This window comes from Quercus robur, chromosome 5, assembly GCF_932294415.1.
Source record: "Quercus robur chromosome 5, dhQueRobu3.1, whole genome shotgun sequence".
Taxonomy (NCBI): domain Eukaryota; kingdom Viridiplantae; phylum Streptophyta; class Magnoliopsida; order Fagales; family Fagaceae; genus Quercus; species Quercus robur.
Genome location: NC_065538.1, coordinates 43455766 through 43460768, shown reverse-complemented (window position 1 = coordinate 43460768; position 5003 = coordinate 43455766).

Genomic DNA, 5003 nt, shown 5'->3' with positions numbered 1-5003 from the left:
GTTGTGGAATCTAAGTCCTTGGACAGTGTCCGAGGAGCATTGTACCCTTCCCTTTTTCTCCCATTTGCAGGATTTTTCCTCCTCCTGGGGGCCTCTCCTTCTCCTTTGCTTTCTTTCCCTTTTATACTAGTGTTTGTTTCCCCTTTTAAGGTCTACGTGTAAGTTTTACTTTCTAGGGTGCAGACCTGTCCTGTCAACCCATACCTAGAGTGGTTAGGGGTCGTTGGGAAAGTTAAAGGGCATGGTTTAGACTATGGGCTTGTCAGATACAGGGTTCTGTATTATGATGTTGGCAGCTTTCTCCTTTGTCCTGCCCCTATACTGAGTTTGCCCATTTCTTCAGGCATTTTGTGAGGTGCTGAGCATGAGGTCGTCCTCGGCAATGGCTCTCCTCGGCTTAGGTCTTGGGCCCTAATGTAGAGTGGGCCTGGGCCATGAATTCTCTGGCCCTACAATAGCTCCTCAAAATCCTGCTGCCCGACTTTTTAGTTGGGGAGGAGGGTTTTGGTAATGTTGGGCCCACATCATGGCTCGCTCAAATTCTATACTCTACTAATATTTGTGTTTTTCCATTTACATGGGAGACGTGCCAAATTAAGAGGCATTCCTTTATCCACTCACGTGGAGTCCTTTGACGTTTCAGTACTCGAGGCGCGCCTTCACGAGGGTCTTCAGATCCTACGGTTGCGGATGGTGTTGGAAATTGAGTCAAATCTGCCTTGTCCGTAACATTCCTTGGAAAGCTGCACAAATTGAATGCCACTACCTTACCCTTTATATAAGTAGGATAAGAGGTTATTCTCCTTACATACAAACCCTTCGGCTCTCTTCAAAATCATAATCCTTCAGCTATAATCACAGTCTTCATATTCAGTGCTATCCACCATTTGTGCAATATGTTTGAGACACAGGCCGGGGTAAAGGAACTACATCCGCCACAGAGGCGCCGGGTCCTTCCGAGACTCAAGGTGGCGTGGTCTGGACAGGGGAGGCACAGATTCAAGATAATCTTCCGTTTTGACAAAGGGGAAATGGTATTTCTCCCTCTTTCAGTCAAAATCCGAAGCAGGTACTGGTTGCACCAGATTCTTGGTGTGTCAGAAGTAAGGTTTTCCGCCATCAGCGCCGTCTGCTCTATCGCAGGCGTGGTTACGTGGAGGCTCATCAACTTCCGGCTCCCTGCACCTTTTCTTCAACGGTGCTAGCCTCAAGTTGGGCTCCCTACACCTTTTCTTCAACGGTGCTAGCCCGAAGTTGGGCTCTCTGCACCTTTTCTTCAACGGTGCAAGCCCCAAGTTGGGCTTTTTTGCTGCCTGAGTTATAGGCATGTAAAAGTATAGAGGAATGGTTTCCTTAGACAACATTTTGGAACGGTAGCACCCCTCTTCTCTGCACCTCTTCTTCGGCTTTTTCTTCACTCCTTTGTATCTTTTCTTTTCGCTTATGTAGTTAGTTTCAGTATGAGCTTATTTAAGCTCTTTCATTGTACGCTGTACTGTTTCTTTGTCTTAATAAGAAATGGATTTGCTTCCTCTTAAATAATTTTCTTTTCTGCAACAACTACTTTGTGAACGGGATATTACATGTGTATTTTCCTTTAATGATGCTTAGAGCAGGAAAAACCTTGAAACAGAATCCTACTAATTTGAACTTATCGACATTATCAAGTATAATAATGATAATTCCCAGTAGATTAAACTCATTAAACTAACCGAGATAACGGCTGAGGGCTTCATAATGCATGTGAGGCGACCGTCCGAGAACGATAAACTCTAAATAATCCATCCGAGAGGGTAACCGAGCAGTGAGGGACTTTAACCGTGTTTTTGACAACATCTGACCCTATAACTGTCGCATCAGTTCCCTTGGTATTGGGGATCCAAGGGTAGACTGGGGATTCCATTCACTCTAGGGATTAACCCAACTATCAATGGGGAACTCTTCTCCGGGGTAGATTCTAAGGGCCATATAACGTCCAGCTTGTGTCCAAACCCCGTATTGTCTCTTCTAAGTAGTTGGTTTCCCCGGAGGCTCGAGTCCGAGGACTATACGAGGCCTTGGTTCCATCCAAAACTTGTAGTTTTCTTCTAAGTAGTTGGTTTCCCCAGAGGCTTGGGTCCGAGGACCATACAAGGCCTTGGTTCTGTCCAAAACTTGTAGTTTTCTTCTAAGTAGTTGGTTTCCCCAGAGGCTTGGATCCGAGGACCACACAAGGTCTTGGTTCTGTCCAAAACTTGTAGTTTTCTTCTAAGTAGTTGGTTTCCCCAGAGGCTTGGGTCCGAGGACCATACAAGGCTTTGGTTCTGTCCAAAACTTGTAGTTTTCTTCTAAGTAGTTGGTTTCCCCAGAGGCTTGGGTCCGAGGACCATACAAGGCCTTGGTTCTGTCCAAAACTTGTAGTTTTCTTCTAAGTAGTTGGTTTCCCCAGAGGCTTGGGTCCGAGGACCATACAAGGCCTTGGTTCTGTCCAAAACTTGTAGTTTTCTTCTAAGTAATTGGTTTCCCCAGAGGCTTGGGTCCGAGAACCATACAAGGCCTTGGTTCTGTCCAAAACTTGTAGTCTAGTCGTTTATTTATTGATTTATTTTCCAAAGGTTAGCCCCTCGATCAAGGTGGGGGGAGTTAGCTTGATGTTAGAAGCCCCTAGAATTGCCCGTGCCATGGGCACTACGAGGTGTAGCCCCTAGCGGAAATTTATGTCGGAACAACAACAGCATGTCGCTGGGAATGGAGGAACCTTCACAGACCTTTGCTTGACAGAGGCTCAACCCCATCGCCTCCTGCGCCAACGCGCAAGCCTTTCCCATAGATAGCGCCAATTGTAGGGACACGATTTCTAACGACCCAAGAATGACGTTGGGCTCGTATGTAAAGGGCCCTAACAATATGATTTGTAGAGAGTGGGTTTGAAAGGCAGGACCTTGGGCACAGGTGAGCGGTGTAATCGGGGTTTCTATGGAGGCTCTTATATGGGCGGACTTGGCTTGATTAGCTTAGTCTTCCCTTAGTGTGAGTTGTGGGATCTAAGTCCTCGGACAGTGTCCGAGGAGCATTGTACCCTTCCCTTTTTCTTCCCTTTGCAGGATTTTTCCTCCTCCCGGGGGCCTCTCCTTCTCCTTCTCCTTCGCTTTCTTTCCCTTTTATACTAGTGTTCGTTTCCCCTTTTAGGGTCCACGTGTAAGTTTTACTTTCTGGAGTGCAGACCTGTCCTGTCAACCCATACCTAGAGTGGTTAGGGGTCGTTGGGAAAGTTAAAGGGCATGGTTTAGAGTATGGGCTTGTCAGATACAAGGTTTTGTATTACGATGTTGGCAGCTTTCTCCCTTGTCTTGCCCCTATACTGAGTTTGCCCATTTCTTCAGGCATTTTGTGAGGTGCTGAGCATGAGGTCGTCCTCGGCAATGACTCTCCTCGGCTTAGGCCTTGGGCCCTAATGTAGAGTGGGCCTGGGCCATGAATTCTCTGGCCCCACACTATATATAGCTCTTCTTTTAATCTTGAATTTTTATGCAAATTCATAATACAATATTTACCTTTTCTTTTCTTTTCTTTTCCGTTTTACAATTTTTTTTAATCCTAATCAGAATGAAATCCATATGTATTTCGTATTCATATATATTATATTTTCCTTCCGGGATATTACCATGGTACATAATGATGATAGAAAACAATATTGCGAAAACATACAATAGGAACTTCCTTGTACTGTATTTTGAAGAGATAATGGATAATGATGGAGTAAACAAAATGTCCTTATCACTACTCGCTGGTTGATGCTAAAATTGATTTTTTTAATAAAAATATTCCTTGAGAAAGACAAACATAGGTTAAATTTTATCTTTAAAATGTAGAGGTATATAAGCATGGAAAGTGGGGACTGGGGATATATATATATATACACACTTGTGTGCATACTGAAAATTAATTTGGCCTCAACTTGCACGGCCGAGCTTGTCACATTGCGCAGATTTTTCTCCCACTTTTCTGCAATAATCATTTTTTTTTGTCACTACCACTTAATTTCTACACAAATAAGCACCACTAATGTCTTAAAACTATCTTAAAATTCTTCCATGTTCCAAATTTTAGAAGTTAAAATACTTGGGAGTTTTGATTATGTACCATTAAAATTTTTTTGAAGTTGATTCATTATTATTTTTATTATTGTTTAAAGATGAGGCTTCTTTGTAGATTTCCTACTACTTGAGTTTTGTCCTCTTTATTTTTATTAAATTTTTTTTTTGAATGGACACAGGCACAGCAATGGCTCATGTCATGACGTGAGTAAGTATTGGTCATATGATAACCAGATAACGTATACATTACATGCATGTATAAGCTTTGCGGCCAAATCTGTCTGCCTATAGAGTTAGTGTGGATGATGCTACTTGTAACTTTTCACTTTGGTGTTCAGGTGTTGGGAGTTATTTATAGTAGTAGCCTTTTTGTTTAGTAGAAACATAGGGTATAATTTGTACCTGGGAACAACGGATACATTATTATTATTGTTGTTTTTTATTGTTTGGAAACAATAGCTAGCTAGGTACATTATCATCAATAAGAAATTCAGCGAATCCTTTTTCTGACCTGTATGGAAAAGAAACTAATGAGAATTTTCTTTTATTATGATCCTGTTAGGTCCTAAAAATTTAGAATAATTGACAAATCGTGAACATAAATTTGTTTAGATATAGATTTTAGAGTCTATAAAATTTATTAGACAATGTTTAAAATATTACAAGTCAAAACACAAGAACATACAAGTTACAGAAAGAAGAATTCGAAACATGCCAAGTTCGACCAATTGAAAAACAGGCTTGATCGATTGAAACACGGGTCTGCAGAATTTTAATTAACATATACATTACATGCATGTATAAGCTTTGCAGCCAAATCTGTCTGCCTATGGAGTGAGTGTGGGTGATGCTACTTGTAACTTTTCACTTTGGTGTTGGGAGTTATATATAGTAGTAGCCTTTTTGTTTAGTAGAAACATAGGGTAT